We start from the raw sequence: 12,427 nt of genomic DNA on the forward strand, positions 1-12,427 counted from the left end.
GGTGGTACTTCGAGAGCCTTGAGGCTCCGAGCACCCCTCTGGCCTTCCCCTACATTTGTTATTTTCCCGTTTCTCTATTGCTTGCATTTCCCCAGCCTCCTTCCTCGCTCCTGACCCTTTCACTTGATCTCTTCACACACCTCCTTCTAACTCTTTTATTTTTTTCTTTCTCTAATTGGCTACGAATGGAATAAAGTATTTTGAAATTTTGGGGTTATATTTATTAAATAAAGCTTTATGATCCTTGTTCATTATTTAATTTTTTTCCTGATTATAAAATACGTGCTAGTTGTAAAAATCCCAGCAGTACAACAAAATGTGTTACGTGCACACTTACGTCCTGTAGAGTCACCACATCCCGCCACAGGGCACCAGAGCGGGGCACGAGCTGTGGGAGCACATTTCTTCCATGCAATGGAAACGTCTCACCACTGGGGACAGACTTTACATGTCCCCTTGCAACTTGCTATTGCTACCCACCCCCCACCATTTAACAATATATTAGGACATTCTTTCCTACCGGACAGAACTACCTCACTCATTTTAACCGCTCCGTGATAGCATTTCATGTGAGGATGTACCAGTAATCGGTGTAACTACTCCCCCAACAATGGGCATTTGGTTGTTTCCTGCTTGTGACAATTACAAACAATGCTGCAATGTAGGTTCTTGTACATATTTCCATGCAGTTATGTAGATTTTTAGCTATCTTTTTAGGAAAAGTCCTAGAGGAGATGTTGCTGGGCCAAAAGGCATGTGTTTGTAAAATTCGGGGTACAGCTGAATTGCCCCTGGGAAAGGCTAACTCCAGTCCAGCAACGTGTTCCCCCAGCGCAGTGAGAAAAGTACGAGTGGTCCTCTGCCTCGCCAACAGGTGGCACCAACAATCGATTTAATCTTTGCTTTGTTCTTAATTTTACAGAGGTGAATGGCTTGCATTGTTCTATTTCTTTCAAACATGAAACAGGTTATTTAAAAAAAAAAAAACCAACAACTCATAGCCTTGGCTAAGGTATTTCTGGGGTTCTGGCTATAATATACGCTTACCCAGTTCAAGTTCATATTTTCTGGAAGACAAGACATCTCAGGTTTACCTTGAAAATTTCCGACCCCAAACCTGTAATCGGCCAACTCTCCAAGGGGCCGGGATTCCTTTAGTGGGAAATTATATTCAGGGACTATAATTTGGTGCTGGGGTGCTCAATGCTATCAGGTTGGTTTTTATCCCCCTAAGGAAAAAATACATTTTCCAGCTAGAATTCTATCTCCAGCCAAGCTATTCTCGTTGCGAAGACAAGTGATATTTTTAGATCTGCGAGAATTTCAGAAAATTTACCATCCTTTAACCGTTCATAGGAGGCATGTCACACAAGGAAAGAATCAACCAAGAAAGAGGAAGACTTGGGATGTAGGGAAGAGTGGAGCCAGTCCCGGAGGAAGAGCTGTCTGGGACAACAGCTACACAGCAGTCCTGTTGCAGCGTGAGAATGGAGAGCTTCAGGAATTAGGTCTCTGTGGAATGGGGGAAACCAGTAGAGTCAAAAATATCCCTGAGAGGTCGCGCATGGAAGAGCAGAGCTATGATGAAAGGCGGGCCTGAAGGTCAAAAGGGACCGCAGCTGGGAAAGCCAGCGTGGCACCTCTCAGGGCCATGAAGTAAACGCTCTTCAGACAAGAACCCGGTCAGGGAGGAACCAGGATCCTGTTTCCACCTTGAGACAAAGACTGAATGCGGATGCCCAACCGGCAGCCACGGCAGCCACGGCAGCCACTGTGAGGCTCTATGCAGTTTTTTACTTTGTGTTTTTTTTTTTTTTTAATTTTGAAGTTATGTCTTTAATTATATCTGACCAGCCTGAACACACTTAATTTAGCTTCTTGCCGTGTTGCTCCGTAAGCTGAATTTGTATCACGCTTTGGTAAATTTTGTTGACTGCTCTTCTAGGCATTCGATCTCTTCGTCTTTTGGAAACTTACTTTGGAGACAGGCTCATTTTGAGTAGGAGGGTTTTTATTTGGTTCCTTGGGTCGTGGTTGGGTTTCATTCTCTCTCTCCCCTGTCCAGAAGTCAACAGTTGCGACTTACCTCCATGGTAACTGAGACATGTGCTATCAGTGCTCTGAGATCGCTCTTCCATGAGGATACCAGGCGCGCTGAGACCCAGGGAAGGAGGCGGCACGCGGCTGGGCTGGACTCCTGGTCAAGAAGCCGGCTCTCAGTCCCCTTCGCCCACCTCCCTAGGTCCTCAGCAACCTGTAACCCACAGTCCCCAGCAGCAGGCGGGCAGCCCTTGTTCCCAGCTCTGTTTCACCCGGTGAACTTGCCTTGGGTCCTTTTCTCACCAGAAGCTTTTAGAGTGTCCTTCTCCCCAAAAGCTGAGCCCCACGCATTTCCTGCTTACTTCCAAATTTAGAGCCCACGAGACCTTTTCTCTTGCCACTCACATTGCTTCTGCTCATTTTCGATCCAGAGAGATGTTTACTTTGCTTTTCGATCCTGGCTCTGTCTTTTTAATTATATATGGACAAATTTTATCTTTCATTGCTATGTGATCAGAACAAGGAGCAGGTTGGATACAAACTTGATGCTCTGTCTTGCCCAGATTGATACCACTTTTATCACTTCCCCTTAACTTTGTTCCCTTTACCCTCCCTAGTTGTCTACTATGTATCCATTCTCCCCTTCTTTTGCTCTAAGAAAATCTCTGTACTGCTGGGGGTGCCAATGTGCCCCAGTGATATGTACATACCTATCTATACATAGATATCTATGTACATAGATATCTCTGTAGATAGAAATGGCCAATTAAATGCAAGGAAAAGATAATTACGTGGGACTTCCAGGGAAGCCCTTTAAAAGGGCCTGATCTGGTTGGGGGGATGGTGGAGGGTTGTACATTTTTGCCCTTTGATCTTTCTTTTCTTGTACCTGGAATGCAGATGTAATGGGTAGAGGTCACCTGCCATCTTGAGACAAAGAAGTCACTTCAAGGATGCTGAGAATGGCTGAGCAGAAAAGCAACAAGAACCTGCGTTCCCCAAGAGCATGATCAAGGTGGGCTGGGCACGGGAGACACAACCAAGGTCCTGCCCCAGGAACTTTCGAGTTAGGATGACCAACTTCTGCCGTTGCTATCAGAAGCAATTTCCCAATAGACGCTCCATATTCGAATCATTCCCTGGAAATTCAAAGTCCCAGGTAGAAGCATGTGATTGGCTGGGCTTGGGTCAGGGGCACATTTCCCAGCGGCCACGGGGTTAAGAATACCTTACCCCTTTGGCACCTGTTGTGGGACATAGGCACTGCCTTCCACTAAGACCCACGTAGAGGATTCCTCCCTGGAGAGTCAAAAACCATGGGTAACATCCACTGTACCCTGTAGTAACTGATAAATAGAGAAATCTCTGGCTGGAAATCCCTCCCCTTGATGAGGTAAGCTGCGGCTCATTTCTACTCACTATCAGTGTGGATGCGGAAGAAAACACAGGGATAGGCTCAGGTCTTGGCAGGCATCCCACCTTTCCAGGGTTATCCAGGCGCAGGCTCTGTCGTGCAAATCCTGGGGAAGCTCCTTTCTTTGATCTTGGTTCACAACTTTTTGGGCTTTTGGCACGTCTCCCAGCTCCCATCCCAAGCCTAGCCCTTTACAACATCCGATGTACACAGGCCCAGCTGTAGTATTCCTTCAGGGACCTCCGTTCCAAATGATCAGCCCACTCTTAGAGGGTCTGGGCCAAGTGCAAGTCAGCTGAGAACAACTCTAGGACCCGCTGTGCCTTCCTGAATCACTATGCCAAGATGCTGATTCTCATGTCCTCTCCCCTTTAGGATTTCTTTCCAGGCAGTGATAGCAACATGTAGGATAGGTGACAACAATGTGATCTTGCTTTATTTCCACTTGTCATTCTTGGAGCTGGTGGCTGGCTGGCTGGATGGCCTGCAAAACAAACAAACAAACAATGTTTTTGCTAGCACAACACTCAGAGCATTAGAAGAGGCTCCCTCCTTTCCTCTGACTGCCAAACCTTATACAAGTGCATCTCACTGGAAGGGCCTGATTTGAGTCCAGAACCTAGCAGCAGGGAAGGTTGGGAAAGGCAGTAGTTAGCACCACAGCAGGCACTCTTAGAAAGAAATGAAAATGGGTACTCATGCCCACTCACCAGCTCCTTCCCCCTTGCCCTCAAGAGGGAACCCCTGTTGGGGCACCTGGGTGGCTCAGTCATTGGGCGTCTGCCTTCGGCTCGGGTCATGGTCCCGGGGTCCTCGGATCGGGCCCCGCATCGGGCTCCCTGCTTGGTGGGGAGTCTGCTTCTCCCTCTCCCACTCCCCCTGCTTGTGTTCCCTCTCTCGCTGTGTCTCTCTCTGCCAAATAAATAAATAAAACCAAACAAAATTTATTTTAAAAAATAAAGAAATAAAAAAGAGGGGACCCCCGTTGACACCAGGATTTGGGGGGTGTCACTGCCGGGTCCTGATGTTGTCATGTCAGCCAGGCACAGCTCCCAGACACAACTACCTGCCAAAGGCCAGCAGACACCGTGATTTCCACGCACAGAAGGTGGCAACCAGGTGGCTCTGGTCTGTTTTTGTGAATCATCTCAGGAGACTGTGGGTGCGCCATTCCAGAATCTGACTTAGGGTATCTTCTGGAAGTGTCATCAGAGCATTAAGGAACCTTAAGTGAGAGGGGTCAGAACACGTGTCCTCCTACTGGACGTTATTAACTGCTTCACCTAGAGGCCATTCCTAATGCTCTGGATCCCCCCTCTGCAGAATCCCAGGCAGATTCTTTTTCTTATTTTTCTTAAGGCAAAATGCACATGGCATAAAACTAACCATTTTGAAGAGCACAGTGGAGTGGCATGAGGTACAGTTACAGTGTTCCCAAACATCTCCATCCCTCCATTAAGTAGTCTCTGCTGATTCTCCCTCCCCCCAAGCCCCATTCTAGTTGAGTTAAAACAATAATTTTCCATTTTTGGCTCCGGCTCATTTGAGCTGGATTTCTGTACTTGAACCAGAAAGAGTCCTAACCGGCAAAGCATCCCTCAGGTTCCAGCATAAACATGTTTGTCAGGTCTTCTGCTCCCCTAATTTAATTTAGATCGCCCTGTTCCCCCGTCTTCTGGCAATGCGTGATTGTTGCCTTCATAGTTCTTAGCACAAATTGCAGTGTTATGTGTGTTACTGGTTTAATGGCTGTCTCCTCTGTGGGCCAGTACAAGGTAGGAACACTCTGTTTCATTCTCTTTCTCTGACCAGCACAGTGCTATATAAAGAATCCATGCAATAAACATGCTTGGGGTGGGGGGACATGGAGGGGGACAGGTGACGTGAGACCTAAGGAGATCAGGTCTGGAGCAGTCCCCAGCTAGTTACAACTCGCTATTGAGCTAGGGAGCCTCTCTGCCTACCTCAATCTTCCACAGCGCCATATATGTCCTCAGCCCCAAAGAAACAAACCCACACTACCTTTTTAGAGACTTCTGAGAAGAGGCAAGACGAAAAGGTGACAGGGACATTAAAATACCATTGATACAAATGTTTTTATCTGTTTGAAAAATTAATAGACATTATACAAATTCAAATATATTGGAAGGCTTTTTAGTTTAGGGTGAAAATAAAAGGCTGAGTCTCTTTCTCATACCTACTCCCTGGTTCCACCCACCTACCATTCCCTTCCAGAAAGGCACCTGCTGTTATTAACCTCTTGGGTCCCAGAGAAACTCTGTGCATATTCAAATGCACATAGATTCCTACCTTTCTTTTTAAACAAATACTGGAATACCAAACACAATGCTTTTATCCTCTTAACCTTATAGCCCGAAGTTAGTTTCATATTAGCACAATGGGATCTACCTCTTCATTTTAAAGCTACATAGTTGCATTGTATGAATGTTGCTACTTCTTCATCAGCTTCCCTCGAATGCACACTTTAGTTGCTCCCTGTCTTTTGCTACGACAACCAATGCTAGGAGGCATATATGCCCTTTGCACACACCTGTTAATACTATCAGTCTGATAAATTCCCGGAATGGAACTGTCGTGTCAAAGGGCGCATTGATTTGGAGTTTTGCTAAAGTAATTATATCATACATTCTCATCAACACCACCAGCCCCTGTGTTTCCCAACGGGCTTGCCAGCAATATGTGTTATCAAAGCTCTAGATCTCTGGCAACCTGATGGGTAAAACAGAAAACCATTGTCTTATCTAAACAATTTCTTAAAACCTTCACAGAGAACACACTACAACGAACAACCGTGAATTTTTTAATCCATACCCAGACTTGATGCTTTTCTATATTGCCTCAGAATTTTAATATTGTTAGAAATAAATATTACAGGTGCAGTAAAACTCATATACGAATCCTTGTCTAATTTCATTCTCTTCCTTTCCCCTATGGAAGTGATTATTATTAATTTGCTATTCATTGCTCACATGGATTACAGTTATACTGCATATTTATGTCTAGAGAACAATATTTGTGAGTGTTTTCAAACTGTATATATTAGCCATCAAATTCTGTGTATACAGAACTGTGTTTAAATTGTATCTATCACTATACATAATATACATTTGTAACACTATGAGTAATATATGCTAATTATGTACTGAAGTCATATACAGTTATTTCAACTATGTGTAATATTCATCAAATTCACATATTTCAATGGATACAGAAAGAACATTAGATAAAATTCAGCTAGAACCAGAAGGGAACTGTCTTAACCTCGTAAGGGTTATATAGCAAAAATGTATGAAAACATGATACTTAATGGAAAAACATCAGATAGATTTCTTTTCAAATTAGAAATGGATATGTCCACCATGTCCTACCATTTAATGCAATTCTGGGGTTTCCACGCAAGTAAAAAGGGGGTATAAGAATTACAACGGAATAAATTAAAATGTCATTGTTCTCAGATAACATGACCATCTCCCCAGAAAAACATAAGAATCCATTGCTAACAGATTAGAACTTATAGAAGTGTTCACACAAGATCAACCTACAAATATCAATGGTGTTTCCCTACCAGCAATTTGAATAAATGGTTGTATCATGCTTTTGGAGGGGGTGACTTAATATTATAAAGATGTCGGGTGCCTGGGTGGCTCAGTGGGTTAAGCCTCTGCCTTCGGCTCAGGTCATGATCTCAGGGTCCTGGGATTGAGTCTCGCATCGGGCTATCTGCTCAGCAGGGAGCCTGCTTCCTCCTTTCTCTCTCTGCCTGCCTCTCTGCCTACTTGTGATCTCTCTCTCTCTGTCAAATAAATAAATAAAAGTATTTAAAAAAAAAAAGCCCTCTAGGTTGCCTGGGTGACTCAGTGGGTTAAACCTCTGCCTTCGGCTCGGGTCATGATCTCAGGGTCCTGGGATCGAGCACCGCATTGGGCTCTCTGCTCAGCAGGGAGCCTGCTTCCTCCTCTCTCTCTGCCTGCCTCTCTGCCTGCTTGTGATCTCTGTCTGTCAAATAAATAAATAAAATCTTAAAAAAAAAAAAACCTCTAAAAGTCCAGTAAAAGAAAACTAATATTCTTTTTTTTTAAATGAGCAAAAGATTTGGACACAATCTTTGGATGGAAAATAAGCATATGAAAAGCAGCTCAGCACCATCAATCTTAGGGAAAAACAAATTTAACCCATAATAGGATACTACTATACACCTATTTAAAATCATTTTATAGGGGCGCCTGGGTGGCTCAGTGGGTTAAAGCCTCTGCCTTTGGCTCAGGTCATGATCCTGGGGTCCTGGGATCGAGCCCCATATCAGGTCTCTGCTCCGTGGGGAGCCTGCTTTCTCCTCTCTCCCTGTCTGCCTCTCTGCCTACTTATGATCTCTGTCTGTCGAATAAATAAAATCTTAAAGAAAAATAAAAACATTTTATATAACTAGACAAACTAACCATACCAAGTGCTGGCAAACACGGGGAGCTACTCTCATTTATTGATGGTGGGAATGGAAAATGATCAGCCAGTTTGGCAGTTTCTTAAAATGTTAAACATATCTGTACTATACAACTCAAATCTTCAACGCCTAGGTATTTAACCTAAGAGAAAGGGGCCGGAATCTACCCTACCATCCAGTAACAGGTGAATGGGTAAACACAATGGTTTGTTCGTACAGTGGACTACTTGGTAATGACAAAGAATACAGTATTGATACACTCAACAACATTGATGATCCTCAAAATATTTATGTTGGCTTGCAGAAGCCATTTGAAAAGGAATATATAATCCCGCTTTATGTAAAACTCTAAGATTCTAGAAAAAGCAAATTCATCTATAGTGACAGAAAGCATATGAGTGATTGCCTGGGAATTACTTAGTGTGGAAGGGCAGGGAGAAGTGGGAGGCAGAGATTACTTTTGGGGGTATAATATATTCATTATCTTGACTGTGGTGATGGAGTTATGAGTAAATACATGCACCAAAACTTATCAAATTATAAACTCCATACATGTTCCTTTCACTTGGTGTCACTTATGACTCAATAAAACTGTACCTCTGTTACCTCAACACAAGGGCTACCTCCCAGCTTTGTCCTGAGAATCAGATGAGTGGAAACCATTAAAACAGATCCTGGCTGGTTAGTGGTAAGTTCTCAGAAAGCATTGTTTCTTGCAGTTGTTACAAACACAATGGCTCAGAAGAGAGTTTTAAGAAAGCCATTCATTTCCCATTAAGCAGGAAATGTTACCTTCTACGTGGGTAGGAAAATAGTACAGGGATCAAATGCCTTAAAATTAAAGGCAAAATTTGTTGCTTTCTTTTCTTTCTAAAAAAAAATTTTTATCTTAAAAAAATGCAAACAGTAAAAAAAAAAAAATCCAACTGAGAGCCAAACCAATTCTAATTTCAGTTGTTGAATAGTGATGTTTGCATGATAACTTCTAGATTCCCTAAAATTCTTACTTTGCGACAGTTTAAATCCTTTGGAGAATCCTGGGACATTTCCCCAGGAAAACAGGTGTGTGGGAGAGGAAGGACCAAGAGTCTCTCTGGTGCAGAAGATATTACTGCTTCCCATTAATCATTGAGAACTTACATTTCCTACGACGAATTCCTTAAATCAAATTTTGCAACTCCACAGAAAACTTCTGCAGGTTAAGATGGTTTCTGCAAAGGGACCTTGACAGATGGATTGGGATTGGCTGAGTCTGTGAAGTTCTTCCCGCCTTCTCCCAGCCGCCATATTTTTTTTTTTAAGATTTTACTTATTTATTTGACACACACAGAAAGAGATCACAAGCAGGCAGAGAGGAAGGCAGAGAGAGAGGGGGAAGCAGGCTCCCTGCTGAGCAGAGAACCCGATGCGGGGCTCGATTCTAGGATGCTGAGATCATGACCTGAGCCGAAGGCAAAGGCTTAACCCACTGAGCCACCCAGGTGCCCCTCCCAGCCGCCATCTTGTTTTCCTTCCTCTTTGCCCTCACTACTCAGCCCCTGTGAGGGGGGATGCTTTCCTTCTGGGTTTGCATTTCTGCCCTTTCCAGGCTCCTCAAGACGCCCCCAGGAAGCAGGGTTGGCATCCCTCATGGATACAGAAACTTTGGGCCAGAGATCTGGCTAATTCAGTGCGTGTGGACAAGGAGCTTAATCAGGACGCCGTGGTCACCAAGGAGGAGGGAGAGGGGGACTTTAAGAGCAATCCACATTTTTCTCTCCTCCTGAAAGATGAGAGGGGGCAAGGTCCAAACACAACTGTCCTGAACAGTTTCTGTTCCCATGTTTTAGGTGGAAGAGGAAGGGAAAAAGAAGACACCCGGACAGATGGGCTGTCTCCTGATCTCAGTTGGCCTCTCCATTCTCGATGGCTTTCTTTCCCCATGGCCTCTGGGATGGCTCTCCTGGAAGGTTTGCTGGCAGCACAAATGAACAAATAGTTTTGTGATTAGTGCTAATCTGGCCTTAGGCTTAGGATCGAAGTCTGGGGAAATGGCCATGGTTCAGATCTTAACTCCAGCATGGCTGGCTTTATGACCTCTGTGGGTGACTTAACCTCCAAAAGCCTCAGTTTTTCTGCATATGGAGGACTGCACAGCTTATAACCCTGCCTGGTAGGGTTGCTGTGAGTTAGACGTGGGAAGATCTTGGGACAGTGTCGTAGGCTTTGCTGTGGTGACAAGTGACTGGGCCCAGATGGTGCATAGCTCCACACAACAGGTCTTCATTTCTGTTCTTGATAATACCTATGGTGTGTGTGGGTGGGTGGGGGAGCTGGTGCTCTACTCAGTCACTCAGACCAGGCAGACTGATCAAGAGGTTTTGAAGTTGTAGCATCTGGAGCACATGGCCTGAAAGGTTGCTGCGGAAAGGATGGAGAGAGTGTGGAGTCCCATGTGGTCTGCGTCAGCTCAGGCTGTTGTAACAAATTACTGGAGACTGGATGGCTTAAACATCAAATATTTATTTCTCCCAGTTCTGGAGGCTGTGCTAGCATGGCTGGATTCTGGAGAGAGCCCTCTTTTTGGGTTGCATACTGACTTCTTCTCACGTCACGACTAGCTCTCTGACCTCTTCATAGAGGGGTAGGAATCCCATTCAGGAGGACTCTGCCCTCACAGCCTGATCACCTCCCAAAGCCCTACCTCCAAATACTATCATTGGGGTTGAGCATTCAACCTGTGAATTTTGGGAGGATGCACACATAACATAAAAAAGTTATCACTTTCTTTTTTTTTTTAATTTTATTTATTTGACAGGGAGAGAGATCACAAGCAGGCAGAGAGGCAGGCGGAGAAAAAGGGGGAAGCAGACTCTCCGCTGAGCAGAGAGCCCGATGCAGGACTCGATCCCAGGACCCTGAGATCATGACCTGAGCCAAAGGCAGAGGCTTTAATCCACTGAGCCACCCAGGTGCCCCAGGTTATCACTTTCTTACTCTTTGGTTTATCTATAACCTTCCTTATTTCAAAGGAACTGAGGTCTCCCACCCACCATAGTGCATGTAATTGCACACACACGAGATGCAGTACCCATTCAGATGGATTCCTTAAAAACACCTAAATGCCACCAGTGTCTTGAACAGCACCTTGTGAGCCACAGAGAGCCACCTTAAGGTCCAAACGGCTGGTAAGCTGGAGACTTGGGGTTTGAGCCCAGGCACACTCAGACTCCTGACCTCCAGCTCCGCCCCTCTGCAGAGCTGCCTCTCAGACACATTCTAAGAACACACTTGTGCAAATACACACAAACATGTTTTTATCTACAGTCATATTTCCACAAACATGATGTCATATAGCCAGCTCTATGCCTATACAGCAAGGTGGTGTCTTCCTTTCTTTCTTTGTTTTAAGATTTATTTGTTTATTTGAGAGAGAGAGAGAGAGAGAGAGAGAGCACAAGCAGGGGAGGGGCAGGCAGAGAGAGAGGGAGAAGCAGAGGGACCCTCCCCCTCTCTCTCCTCTCTCTCTCTTCCCTCTCTCTCTCTCAAATAAATAAATCTTAAAAAAAGAAAGAAAGGAAGACAAAAATATCTTAAACACTACACATCTGTTATTTGTCACGAGGGACTTTTTACATGTATTTATCATCCACTTACATCTTGCCAGTTCCCTTTTCATGTGTTAGAGTGACAATAGTAATGCTGATCTTTTCAAAGATTCATAAGAGCTCTTAGTATATTAAGATTATAAAGCCTTGGGGCGCCTGGGTGGCTCAGTGGGTTAAAGCATCTGCCATCAGCTCGAGTCATGATCCCTGGGTCCTGGGGTCGAGCCCCACCCACATCAGGCTCTCGGCTCTTCGGGGAGCCTGCTTCCTCCTCCTCCTCTCTCTCTCTTTCTGTGCCTGCTTCTCTGCCTACTTGTGATCTCTGTCAAGTGAATAAATAAAATCTTTTTAAAAAAAGATTATAAAGATTTTGTTTCTCATGAAAGTTATAAAGATCTTTCCCTAGTTTGTCTTTTAGCTTTGTTCCAATTTTTGGTCTGAAACTGAAATGTGTGACTTTCTAACATAAAACCAGTCCGTTTTCAGCTTAATGGTTTCTTAGCCTGCTGTCCTGTGTTTCCCATCCATGGATTGTATGTTCTAAAATTCACTTATGCTTTAAGAATTTGGTTTTAGAGGGGCACCTGTGTAGCTCAGTGGGTTAAGCCTCTGCCTCCGTCTCCGGTCATGGTCTCAGTGTCCTGGGATAGAGGCTCGCATGGGGCTCTCTGTTCAACAGAGAGACTACTTCCTCCTCTCTCTACCTGCCTCTCTGCCTCCTTGTGATCTCTGTCAAATAAATAAATAAAATCTTAAAAAAAAAAAAAGAATTTGGTTTTAGGGATGCCGGGGGTGCTCAGTAGGTTAAATGTCTGCCTTCTGGCTGCTTTTGGCTCAGCTTGTGATCCCAGAATCTCTGGATCAAGTCTTGCATGGGGCTCCTTGCTTCTCCCTCTGCCTGCCGCTCCCCCTTGCTTGTGCTCTCTC

This window comes from Lutra lutra, chromosome 18 (genome assembly GCF_902655055.1).
Source record: "Lutra lutra chromosome 18, mLutLut1.2, whole genome shotgun sequence".
Classification (NCBI taxonomy): domain Eukaryota; kingdom Metazoa; phylum Chordata; class Mammalia; order Carnivora; family Mustelidae; genus Lutra; species Lutra lutra.